The sequence below is a fragment of the Trichosurus vulpecula genome, chromosome 5 (assembly GCF_011100635.1).
Source record: "Trichosurus vulpecula isolate mTriVul1 chromosome 5, mTriVul1.pri, whole genome shotgun sequence".
Taxonomy (NCBI): domain Eukaryota; kingdom Metazoa; phylum Chordata; class Mammalia; order Diprotodontia; family Phalangeridae; genus Trichosurus; species Trichosurus vulpecula.
The window spans coordinates 273,435,432-273,447,560 of NC_050577.1; the positions used below are offsets into that span (position 1 = coordinate 273,435,432).

Here is a 12,129-nt window from a genome sequence, read left to right on the forward strand (position 1 = left end):
GCCCCAATACTCCTAACATGCAGAGTGCATTGGCCCTTCTTGTAGAAATGCTTGGTCCTTGGGGCAAGAGGGGGCAGTAATAGAGTGGGAGGCGGGGATCTGAATCCTTCCCACCCGCGCCCCCTCCCCGACACCATCCACCATCCTATCCTGGCTGAATAGTCAGGAAATGAAGTGTAGCTCCTCCAGCCCCGAGCTCATTAAATCCCTGTTAATACATCATCCCAGCCTCCCTGGCTGACAAATACCCAATCCTAGAGCAAATGACCCTTAATCATCTGATGAGAGGGGGCAGGGGCAGCTTTAGCCTCAGCCTCTGCCTGCCCATCTCAAGGGACAACTTGGAGAAACAAAGGTGGCCACGGTAAGGGGTCTAGGGAAATGGACCAGTACGGAGAGCACATGGCAAGTACGTACTTTGTACAGGTTTTGAGTCCATGTTGTGACTTTTGATCATGCTGTAGATCGAGTCCAAAGCAATGGACCAAAGGATGATGATGTCTTACATTTATGGGTGCATTTTCCCACGTGCATTTGCACATATCGAACACAGACAAGGAGAGCCTTTGAACTGAGCTCAAATGAGATTAGACAGTCTAGCACTCTATGAGTATATTTGCCTATTCTGGTTCAGTGTTCATGTTTCGGCATCTATGTGTTTATGCCTGAGATCAAATGAGACAATACAGGTTAAGTAACTGTCAAACCCTAAAGCACTACGTCAATTATAGTTATTATATGTGACTGTATTAGTATGTGCCTGTTGGAGAATGTGCTCTCTTTCATCAGGCAGAAAACTGTAATGGCCTGTTTCTGTGAATGTAAAGAAGATACAATGAAATCCACCTGGCTCAGGTAGTGTGTATAAAAGGTAAAAAGGTATTTGAATTAGTAGGGAAGGAAAGGAAGGAATGGGAGAGAGAAGAAGGGAAAGAGGGAGGTAAAAAGGAAAGAGAAAAGTTGGGGAAGGAAGAGAGTAGGTAAGAGAAGAGGGAGGAATGATACAAGATGGTGAAGAAATAGGGAGAGAGTAAAAGAGGAAAAAGGTTGGAAGAGAGCCTTAAAAGGGGTGATTATTTTTCCTATCTGTCTATAGTACTGTTAGGCAAATGGGAGAGGGGAAAGAGAACTCCCAGCCAAGAGCAATCAGGATGTTTTGGGGAGTTCTGCAGGATTTTTGGGTGAGGATTATATTACCTAACTGAATGCATGGTTGGAATAGGGATGCTCTAACTTTGGAGGCTCATGGGGCTTTTCCATGAGCACCCTGAAACTCTAGACATTTGACTTCTCTGTCAGATGATTAACCAAACTGGACTCTGAGACATACAGTAATTCAATTTAATTCCATGAGCATGTATTAAATCCCTACTGTGTACATGGCATTCAAAGCAATCAAATAAATATAACATTAAGTACCTATCTTGAGCAGGGCTAAGGGGATAGAAAGTTTAGACATGGTACATCCTTGCCTTTAGAGAGCTTATAGTCTAGTGAAGGATGTGACATGTAAAATAAATATGACATGGTAACATGTGTATTAGAGAGGAGCAAACAGAATTCTATGGGAGGTATAGTAGTGAAGGCTGGAGGGGCTGGGGAGAAGGTCAGTCCAGGTTTCATGCAGAAAATGGCATTTGAGGTGGGCTTTAAGTAAGAATTTACTAGGCATTCTAGGCAGAGTACAGAGATAAATTTTCACATTTTTTTTTTAAATCCAGCTCAGTTTGGCTGCAACTTGGAGTATGTGGATGATTACTCCACCTACTGAAATAATAAGATTGTGCCAAGGGCCTTCAAAGAAAGGCTGGGTTTGAACTTTACCTAGGAGACAAAAGGGAAATCTTGCTGATTTCTGAGCAGAAGAGTGAGTGACTGTGACCAGAGCTATATCTGTGTGACCTTGGGCAAGTCACCTAACCTCTTTGGACCTGTTTTCTCATCTGTAAAAGGAGAGAGGCAGCATGGAGTTGTTGACAGAGAGTCAGGAAAAACATACTGGGTGATCTCGGGCCTTACTATGTCCAAGAGAATTTTCTAATGTCAGTATAGGCTGCTGATCTACATCTGTGGGGAGAGCTTTTACACCAGGAGTTCTCAGGCTGATGAAAACAGTTGTAGACCTTCTCATAGTCTCCCCACACTCATCCCCACCCCCACCCCCCAAACTGAGGGCCTTGAGCTAAATGATCTGTAAGATACTTTTCAGTCTTAAGCAGAAGACTGGTTAGAAGCCTTTTGGTCAGGAGGCTGGTTAGGAGGTTACACCCTTCTCCATGAAGCCTTCCTTGACCATCTCAGCCTAACAATGATCCTAGGAACTCACCATTTACTTCCATTCCTGCTCAAGGCATTTACTGCCTCATGACATCTCCTACTGTATCGCTATTTAGTTTCAAGCTTGTTCATTTTGCTTCCCTGTTTAGTGGAAAGAACACTGGAGCTGGAGTTCTAAGACCAGGATGCTCCCCTACTTGCCAACTGTGTGACCTCTGCCAGGCATGTCACTTGACCTTCCTCTCCCTCAGTTTCTTCATCTGTAAAATGGGGGTAAAAAAATCCAGCGTTAGTTGTGAGAGCCAAGTGATATATATTATACATATACATATGCAAAAGGGCTGTGGAACCACAAAATGGAATACAAATGTAAGCTATTATTATCATGTTAGCATTAATATTTATTGAATGACTAAAGGATACTAATCGGGGGAAGAATATTCGCTTTTTCGTAGAAAATAGTTTCATTTGCTCACGTTGGGTTACGGTACAGAGGGAGTGCTTTGGGGTGGAATGGGGTGTCAGATTTCTATTTCATCACCTGACCCTTTGCCCCCACTCCACCCCAGGGAGCCTGCCCAGATCCCAGCAGGCCTTGGACAGGAGGTCCATGGGGGAAACCCAGTGGCCTCGGATCAGCCACACCCTACCCACTTCTGCCTAGTCCTGTGTATAGGGGTCACCCCTCATCTGTTCCTTGGCCTTTTCCCCTCAGTTCGTTCCTATTTAAAGGTCCCCCTTACTTTCCTGAGCTTTCTCCAACTCTCCCCTTCGTTGTCCCCCAATCTCTTGCTCCGAAGGCCCCAGATGGGAAGGGGGAGGGGAGAGAGGAAAAGGGACGCCGCTGGGGCGCTCCTGGAGAGAGAAGCCAGGACAACTCTACACGCACCATTGGCCACTCGCCTTCTTCCCCGCTTTCCTCGGGGCTAATTTATCTTAGAGGAGAAGGAGGGGGGAGGGAGGGAAGGGGGAAGGACTGGGAGAGCCCTAGGGAGGTGGGGGTGGGGGATAGAGGTTAGGAAAGGAGAGAAGAAAGGAGGTTCGGAAAGGAAGAAGAGACTAAGGGGAGGGAGCAGAGAGGGCGGAGAGAAGGGGGAAGGGAAAGAGTGCAGGGAAGCGAGGGGAGAGGGAAAGGAAGGAGGGCAAAGGGTTCGAAGGACTTGGGGGAGGGAGGGAGGGGTAAAGGTAAGGGGAGGGGGCGGGGAAAGGGGCGGGAACCGAGGTAGCCGGGGAGGGGAGGAGGCGGGGGATGGGCGGGGGAGGGGGGTCCTGCCCGCTTGGGGAGCCAGGGCCGCCCCTTGTCCGGCCACCCCCACTGCCCAGTCCCGCTCCCAGCCGCGGTAGCGGCAGCGGCAGCAGCGTCCCCAGGATGGTCAGCGTCGCGGCCGCCGCTGCCGCCGCCCCCCCGGTCCCGCCCGCAGTCCCTGGCCCGCGCCTCTGCTCCCGGCCCGGCCCCGGTACCGGACGCCCCCCCGGCCCTCGCAGACTCACCTAGAACTGGGGCCGGGATGCCGAGGTACGAGCGGGCCGGGGGCGGGGGGCTGCGGGCCGGGGTCGGGGCCAGATTGAGGCGGGGGCAAGGGGCAAGGGCAGCAGGCGAGGAGTGGGTGATCGGCCGAGGCTGAGAGTCCGGAAGCATTGTCCGAGAGCGGGACATTGGCGGGGCTGGGTTGGGGTGGGTGGGGTAGGGCTGAACTGCTCGGCCAAGACGGGACCTGGGGTCGGGAGGGCAAAGAAGGCCAGTGCTAGTGCTTGGAAGCCCAGGGTCACCTACTCGGAGGAAGGCGGTCCCCACGCCGGGACGCCACCGGTCGCTTCCCCTTCCGAGTAGGGTCCGCGGCTGCACCGTTGCCTTGCAGCTGGCTCTGGGGAGGAGCCTGCCAAGGGTTGGAGGCCGCCGGACCGGCTAGGATCTTTGGGGTCGTGGGTCAGAAGGAGCCGCCGGGGCTCTAGGAGCTGAGAGGCCGGGCCTCTGGCCCCTCCCACCCTGGTCAGGTCTTTGTCCAGAGGCCTCTGTGTGTGTGTGTGTGTGTGTGTGTGTGTGTGTATGTGTGTGTGGGGGGGGGGTGTGGGGAACAGTAACGTAGGCTGGGAGAAGTCGGAGCAGGATAGGTTCTCAATTGACCCCCTCCCCAAGTGACAGGAGAATAAGGCAGGCACTATCCGGCACAGTCCATCCCTGCCCCCACTGCCTAAATGACGCCCTAACCCCTCCTGGCTCCTGCCTGGTGCCCGTCGGACATTTGGAGGCTGCCGATTCTTTGCAGTTCATTTCCTCCCTCCTGGCCCCAGACTCCAGGCTCCAGAGGGAGCAGGGTATTTATAATAAGGGCAGAAGATCCGTCTTTTTTCGCTCAGACCCAGGCTCTCTGAGACTCCTAGGGTTTCTCTGGACACCCAATGACATGCCAGGAGAACCCTCGAGATCTTTTCGGCTCCCCCGGAGCTCGTCCTCTAGATTTGAGCCCTGGAGGTGACTACTTCAAAGCCACCAAACAGTAGACATGGAAGGCATCAGAAGTTAGGTTTCAAAAGCACCCTAGAAATAATCTACTAACCAGAGCCTTTCATGAGAAAAATGAGTTCCAGAAGAGAGGGAGGTGATTCGCCAAGTTAATGCACCGCGGAGGCAAATTTCAAAACCCAAGTCCTTTGACTCTTGGTCGAGGAAGCAGGAGGGAACAGTAGTTAGGGAGCTGTACTTGGAGGCCGAAGGCCCTCGATTTGTATCTAACTTCGCATACTAGCTCTGTGACCCTGGGCAACTCAGTTTCCTCATTGGAAAAATTGCACTCATGTCACAGCTGTGAGGGTGAAATGACCTAATATAGGTAAAGTGCTATGAGAAGGGGAACTATTATTATTGGGCCTTGGAGGTCATGTAGTCCAACCCCCTCATTTTACATGGATCAGTTTTGATCAGAAAGGTCACTTCGTCTCCACCCCACCCCCATCTGGCCAAAGGGCAGAAAATCCTTTACTCCTGAGGGTACCCCTTGCCTTGAATCCTGGACCCCACTTTTAGGATTTTTCAGGATCCTTATCCTCTCCACCTAGCTAAGGAGAAGGCTTGGGAAATGAGAGAAGAGAAGAGAAAAGGAGAGGAGAGGAGAGGAAGGGGAGGGCCTGAGGGAAGCTGGGCCCAGGCTGCTGGGGTGGGTGGGCTGTTAAAGGGATGGTCACTAAATCAGGATTAGGCTGTGGGGCTGTCAGGCTGCCTGTGCCTGTCTCCATAGAGACCTAATTTGGAGGAGAATAGAGGACGGAAGAATGTTTGTGTTGTGTTTTGCTGTGGCCGGTGGCCAGTGGCTGGGCAAGGGGCTGTTGTCCCAGGCAAGGACTGGAGGGGCTGCCTTGTCCCAAGACCAGTGCCGGGAGGGAAGGAGGGAGGAGGTTGATAGGGAGGGGGAGGAGGGTTGAGCACAAGGCGCAGAGGCTGGTGGCTACAGGGTGGACTCCTGTTAAAATTTCCCTCCCAGCTCTAGGAAAAAATATTCTCAGATGTGAATTCCTACATGCCTGTACCTGACCCCTGCCTCTCTCCTTGCTCGCTATCCCCAAAACCTTTACTACAGATGAGGAAGGGTTGGGGGACAGGAGCTAGAAGGCCAGAGCTTCAGGACCCAATTAGTTACAGTTTCCTGTGGCTAGAGGGGGGGACCTACAGAAGTAATTCCCTGTTGGGGGGAGGAAGGGGAAAGGAAGGAAAGATAGCTGCCAGAGATTCTGAATGAAAACTACTGGTGAATGAAATCTCCACTGGAGACTAGAGATGAACTGGTCCTAGTGGCCCTCCTGGGGGTCTGAATTAGAGAGGCAGGGAACTCTCCTAGAAAAGAATCTTTTCCTCTTACAGAAAGTGCGACTCCGTGTTCCTTAGGAGCTACTCTACCAATAATATCCCGTGTCCACTGGAAAGGACAGGGAAGAAAAGAGACAGAAAAATGGTGCTTTCCCCTCAAATGTCAAGTGTTTCCCAGAAACCTCAATGACAGCTTCCATATGCTCCACCTCAGGAGTTATTTCCTATGCATTTAGCTCTGCCTTGCTATTATATGTGAGGCAGGGTCAGATACCTTTTCCCGACCCCCTCTCCAGTGAGACAGACCAAATCTCCATGATGCCAGGCCAGTTAGAGAGAGGTTGAGAGTGGTGTGGGGGTGGAGCAGGGATCTGGAGTTACTGATATGTGTGCCCCTGCCTAGAATGTGGGGCCTTGTAAGCGGGGACTTGATGGCCTGGTTTATGAGTCATGAATTATCACTAGGAGATGGAATTTTATTAGACTAGGTGACACTCTATATGATAACAGTAACATATAACATGGTGCTTTAAGTTTTGCCAGACATTTCTTCACAACTCTTTGAGGAAGGCAGTGCAAGTAATATTATCCTTGTTTTGCTTATGGGGAAACTGAGACTCAGAGATCACAGAGATAGCAAGTGTTGGAATCAGGATTAAAAGCTATCTATCTATCTATCTATCTATCTATCTTGCCTCATATCCAGTGCTCTTCCTACATGTCAGGCAATCAAGCAAGCATTTATTAAGCACTCACTCTCTGGCAGGCACTGTGCTAAGTGATGAAAATACAAATGAAGTAATTCCCAGCTTTCAAGGAGGAGACAACATGTACGTTTTTGTGTAACTGGGTTTTAAGATCAGTCACACTCATGTATAGCCTATACAGAGTGGCCATTACTGTACCTCCCACTTGACTTGTTACCTTAGTCATTCTCATTCTCTTGCATTCTAAGGTAACTGGGGGGCATATTTGTACATTTCTGTATCAGTTATGAAAATCCCAGCTTCATTAATTAAGCAACCAGTTCTGAGTTCCAATGCCAAGCATTTTTATTTAATAAACTAGAGAAACTTATTTTCTCATAAGCCGTTGCTTATCTCTCAATGTCTCAAACCCCTACACTGTGCAGCTTAAATAAATGTCAGTTGCCAATTATGTAATTTATTAACAATGTAACCAAAAATAACACAAAGACATAATTATTTACAACGTTTTAGCTATGAGGAAATTCATAGCTAGAGTTATTTCTTAACCATTGCTGTTATTCTTGACTTCACTTCTGGATCACAGTTTTGCCATTCTGCCCCAAGAAAATCCAAAGTATTTTAAGAGTCCCTCTTCTTATTTATTTTACAATACTTTCTCTCCGTTCTTTCAGTCTCTCTCCAGGTATGACAGGTAGCTTCAGAATGACAGTCTTGGTGACTCCTCAGAGATGATAGCTAAAGCTTAATCTCTCTACAGATGACAGTTAAAACTCAGTCTCTTCATAGATGATACTTAAAACTCTTCATTTCTTCATAGTCTTTATGGTCCAAAGTTAAAACTTACATACTCACCACTGACTTCTCAAGGAATCAGAGTTCAATTATCACTGTTCCAAGATTCCAATACCCGTTAAAGATACAGAAACAGTAGCTATTGTCTTTGTGAAAGACTATTGGAGCTAGTGTTATATTCTCCACATGGTCAAAACTTTTTTAGTCTCCTGAAAAATCATTTGGTGTATGTGTCAAATACCCATTAATATCAGGCACATATGATTCAAGTATTGTATAATGCAAAGCACCACTTGATAAGTTGTTTCAGATAAAAACAGTATAATACCATTAATAATAATTAATAATTAAATGCTACTTTAAATGACATACTAGTAATTTTAATACTAATAGTTACCACAAGAATACATTCATAACACTGTACACATAACACTGTATATAATTCATCAACAGGAACTACATCTGACTCCATTACTATCTACTTCTCCTGTTTCTATAACATTATAAGTTTATGTTAGATGGAAGTCAAATGGTGATGGTTCTTTTGTGATCTACTTACCTTTCTGTATCGATACCTGAACTTATATACTACCTTTCCTTATATTTAAACTTTTTACATTGGTTCTCTTTCCTCTAACCCTCCATCTTAGAGCTCTCTATAAATGAAGTTTTAGTCAGGGAAGTGACTGTCTATCCTCTCTACCCCTACTTTGTGTAAACTGCTTTGTCCAAATCTCCTTAGTCCAAACCAAGGTTATGTCTGGATATGGTGTCAAGCTCACTGGAAGCATACCTCTCTGAGCTGTTTTCTAACTCAGAAAATCTAGTTATAATTCATGGACAGTCCCTCCTCAAACACCTCTTAGTCGCTCATCCTTACTTTCTTCGAGATTCGCAGGGAGTCCAGCTGACTCTAAAATAGGCAATAAATGGTTTAAATTAATTGTATTTTGTAGAACTTCTACTACTTTCTAGTGTTATTCTACACGCAGGCAAATTAGCCAGTCTCTCAGCAATTTGAAAGGGTTGGACATCTCTGCATGTCCTATTTGTGGTGGGTTCCTTGAATTCCAAGGTTTCTCAGTAAAGCCCTGTCACCTGTCGTAGTTCTTGATAACAAACTTGGACATCGTACCTTTGTTTATTTCCGAAAGAATTCTTTTAAGCTGAGGTCATAGCTACTTGGTAAAATTTCTTCAGCTTCTGTCCACTGAGATAAGTATTGTTTGCGAATGATTTTATCTGTTTCAATTTCTGAAACTCCAGACCATGTCAGTAGGTGTATACAATTCATGGCCAGACATGAGGAAATATGTTATAAAACCTATGGTATAATTTCTAATGAAGTTGTACTAATGAACTAAAAATACATGTTGACCCCACTGAACTTTTTGTTCAGCCTTCAAGATGTTCTCAATATGTCCATTAACATCTGATTGAAACCTTCAGGTTGTGGGTCTCCTTGAGGGTGTCAATGTACAATTCTCAGTCACCTGCCAAAGCTAGCATTTCTTTAAATAACTTGATTTCAAAAACTCTCCTTGGTCAAAGTGAATCCTGGTAGTGAATCCATACACTGAAGGATATTTCTCCCATACACTGAAAGATATTCTTTAGCAACTATGAAAGCTTTTTGGTTTCTTCTTGGATATGCCTTTGCATATCTAGTGAAATGATCAGTCAGTACTAAAATATGGCTTATGTTCTTCCTATCTCCTTCTGGTGATAAATTCAGTACAGACAAATTCCAAAGGTTTGCTGGTGCTTATGTTCTACAGACATGCTACATGACTTGGTAATACTTTTCTTTGCAGTCAACTATCTTGGGCCAATAAAATCTGAGTCCTCTCTTAACCCCCATAACCAAAATTACTGTGTAGAGCTTTTAAATGAAATAATATTTGTAAAGGGCATAGCACAATGCTGGTGCATAGTAGGCACTCGATAAATACTTGTTCCCTTCATGGCTATAACATGACTCTGTATAGCACCAACTACTTCCTTGTGTCCCATGTGTGGTAACAGTGACAATCTTTGTACAACTTCAACTTCTGCCATCATTGCACCAATGGTATCGTTTCTGTGGACTGGCACTCAAGGCCTTAACTTCTTAGCTTGTATTACTTCTCACAGTCCATCATCACCCATCCATTCTCTCCTCTAGTCATCCACAGACAGCCGAGACAGATAGGGGTTGGTTTAATGAAGCAAGGCTCACGTGATCTGCTGGCATTCTGTATAGTGGAAGTTGTAGACTCCCAGATCCACTAACATTTGGTCGTGACCCAACTCCCTAGGTATTATATCTAGCTTTCATTTCCTCCTTAGAAATTACTGTGGTTTTTGTGTCACGTGGCCTTCAAGACAGAACAGCAATATCCACATTAGTTTTCTTGGGCTGGTAGCATATTCTGAGTTCAAAATTGGCCGTTGTTGCCACCATTCTCTGGTGAACAGCAACTACCTTGCTACTAGTCAGAATGTATCAGTAGATATTTGTCAATTTACATTTGGTATTTAGCTCCATATACATAATATTTGAATTTTTCAGTGACAGTTCACTTCATTTTTTGAGGGGAGGGTTTCCCACGTTTGATGGAAAGAAGTCCAAAGTAAGTATTAATCACCTCCTTTTGGTTGTTTTGGAGTTTATTCCAACAGTAGGCTGGGTAACTTGCAAGCTGGACAAACTTCCAAAGTCCAGGAGTTTCGACATTTCTTTGGTATCAGGGTTCATTTCAGTGAGCTCCTGATCCAAAGCTAAGACCTTAAGAACATAGTTATCCCTCCTTTCTCTTTCTTCTTCTAACAGTTTGATAGAGATACCTCCCACAGGGCCTGTCTGGACCCACTTCATCAGATGTGTATGTAACATGTCTTGTTGCAGAGCTTCTGGCCAAGGATGATGGCAACAGGCACTTGTTGGTGTGGAAGTTGTTGCCCAGACAGGTGTAGTACTTTTCTAAGATGACCCATGCCGCCTTCTTCATGGTCTTGGTTGGAGCATAATCCATGTTGGCTCTGGGGGTGGGTGGTGGTGGTGAAGGGAGGGGAGTCCACTTCCAAGAAGATTTCCAACTTGTGTACAGAACAGCTAGTCTGACCGTCACTAGGTGATTTAGTGCATGAGCACATGGTTTGGTGCATAGGACAGTGGACTTGGATTCAGGAAAACCTGAGTTCAAGTCTTGCCTCATGTATTTACTGGCTATTTTTCCCTGAGAAAGTAACTTATCCTCTCGGTGCCTTAGTTTCCTTACCTCTGCTGGTGAAGGCAAATGATTTCCAAAGATATCCCTCTTGGTGTAAGACCGCTCCTAAGCTTTCCAGGATTAGCATCTGTATGTATGACAAGTCTTGTCTGATTTCCTGGTTTCCCTGCTTCCTTCAGAAGTTCAGAAGTCTCCCATAAGCCATCTCTGTTGCACATGAAATTCAAAATTTTAAAAATTGGTTCGCATTTACTTAATGATCTACAAATTACTGCAGGAAGTTTAGAGTTATTAAGGGTAGGACTGATTCAATCCATTACCTTGTTAGTTCAGGTTTGAAGTTGGATCAAAGTGAGGACATTGCACAGTTAATAAAGGGAGATTTACTTAGGCCTAACATAGAAAGGATATTTAACAGCAATACAGTAACAGCCCACATAGACACAGGCCCCTTTCATTTCCATATGGAAACATGTCAGGTCATCAAGGCCTAGTGTGGTGATTCACATGGTCTTGGGAATCCACCAAGTCTAAAAGACCCGCCCCCCCCCCCCTCATCCCATGAAGATGGGACTTTTTATGCTCCTGGGTGACCAGGAAGCCACAGCAATACAGCCAGAGGCTCTCCAGAACCTGTATCCAAGGACACAGCTTGAGCCTTTGCCCCTCTCCAGCAACCTCCCCCCACCCCAGCCCCAGCTAATCAAGTCCTAGCCTTTGACACCTCTTAGGGAAAAATTAGCCTTAACCCATATTCCTAGAGGGAGCCGGAACCCAGGCAGATTTGTCAATTAGCTTTGAGCTTCAAACCCAGTTTATTAAATATTACGTATTTAATAAACTAGGAAAATCTCTTTTCCTATAAGATGTTGCTCACCTCTCACTATATCTCAAACCTCTACTCTCCTAGGTTTAACTAAACACCAGTGACAATTTATTAACATTGTAATGAATATTAACACAGAGACAAATCATTTACAGTGTTTTAGCTGTGAAGATTATAGCCAGTCACTTCTAGCCATCTCTATTGCCCTTGACTTCTCACTTGTGAAACACAGGCCATCCATGATTTCCCAAGATTACATCCAAAGTCCCTCAAGAAGGCTTTTCTCATTTACTCACAAAAAGAGCTAAATTTACTTCCCTCAGGGAATCAAGTTTCTTTTTCTCTCCATCTTCAGAGTCTTTCCAGCCTCAAACAGAGGCTGTCTTCAGAATGACAATCTTTTTGTCTCTCCATTGATGATGATTAAAACTCTGTGCCTTTAAAAATAACAGTTAAGACTGTCACAGACTCCTCATAAGTCAAAGTTAAAACTTTCACTCATCACTGACT

General features: G+C 45.7%; 1 protein-coding gene across 1 annotated transcript in view; it reads left to right on the forward strand.

The window, feature by feature from the left end:
* The first annotated feature begins 3,689 nt into the window (after positions 1 to 3,689).
* Positions 3,690 to 12,129, forward strand: part of FIGNL2 (fidgetin like 2) — a 49,128-nt gene continuing 40,688 nt past the window's right edge. Inside the window, exon 1 of the mRNA XM_036758737.1 lies at positions 3,690 to 3,793. The gene's annotated coding sequence lies outside the window, so the exon portion shown is untranslated. The remainder of the gene's footprint in view (positions 3,794 to 12,129) is intronic.